Source organism: Suncus etruscus, chromosome 13, assembly GCF_024139225.1.
Source record: "Suncus etruscus isolate mSunEtr1 chromosome 13, mSunEtr1.pri.cur, whole genome shotgun sequence".
In the NCBI taxonomy this organism is placed as follows: Eukaryota; Metazoa; Chordata; class Mammalia; order Eulipotyphla; family Soricidae; genus Suncus; species Suncus etruscus.
In genome coordinates this window covers 32096905-32098142 of record NC_064860.1, presented here as the reverse complement: position 1 = coordinate 32098142, position 1238 = coordinate 32096905, and positions in this window count along the sequence as shown.

The window sequence follows — 1238 nt, the reverse complement described above, 5'->3', positions numbered from 1 at the left end:
ATGCACACAGATGAGACTAATATCATCTCTCCCAGCCTCACCTCCAGATTCTATCCTGTTTCTGTTTGGTGATTTCAAAGCTTGGTTATAATTGAAAGAATGCTAAGCAAGTGTCCTGCTCTCCCCCTCCCTTTTGCTTTGCTCGGATCCACCTCTCTGTGGTTTATGCCACTCTTTTAGGTAGAGACCATGTTGATTACTGGAAAGACCCTGGTTCCACGCAACCTCCTCACGCAGCAACTTCTCAACAATTGTATAGCTTGTTTTTTCATTTTGAACATCAATTTTTAGAAGTAATACTTTATTTTTTTTAGAAGTAGTATTTTATTCCTAGCACCAAGATTTTAGGAAAGGCTAATTCTCATCTTTTTGTTTGTTTGTAAGCCATACCTATAGTTTTTTTAATCTTTTTCTATCTCTCTCTCCTCTTTCTTCCCTTTTTTAAATATAATAATAATTTTTATTTTGACCAAAGTGGGTAACATATCTTTCACAGTAATATTTTAGGTACATATTGAAAGTGAATCAGGGGAATTCCCACCACCAAAGTTGTCCTCCCTCCACCCCTGTTCCCAGCATGCATCCCATATCTGGGCCTACACTTGCTGGTATTCAGGATTTAGTTCTGGCTTTATGCTGAAGGCTAACTCCTGGTGGGGCTCAGAGGACCATAGGTGATGCTAGGGAGACTCTCTGGATCTTCAGCTTCTCTTAAATGTAACTCAGCTTGACTACTTGGCTAGGCCCTAGGGATTCAAAACAGAACTGAGGTGTGTGAACTAAAGTCACGCAGTCTTCTTCTCAAGTGGAGACTGCCCACAAAATTCCAGTACAATGAAGTCTTTGGGATTTCCTAGAGATGAAAAAGAACCCACCAGGTTATTTTTCCCTCATATTTTATAATGGGAAGTGGGAGAGGTTCAGGAAATAGTTTCTTTAGACTATTTGGTACACACACACACACACACACACACACACACACACACACACACACACACATACACACACACACAGAGGAAGGACAATGTGTTTCAATGTCCCCTAATTGGGAAACAAAACAGAAAGAAAACAAAAATGTTTTCATTTATTTTCATTGAGAAGAAGAAAATGAAAAAACCGTAGAAGTTAAGCAAATAGGAGCAGTTTATTTTTCTTTTCAGGTCATGAGGTCAGTTAATGATTAGTGAGACCCAAGGAAGTATTTTATATTCAAACCAGGGACAGTAGGGTTATAAGAG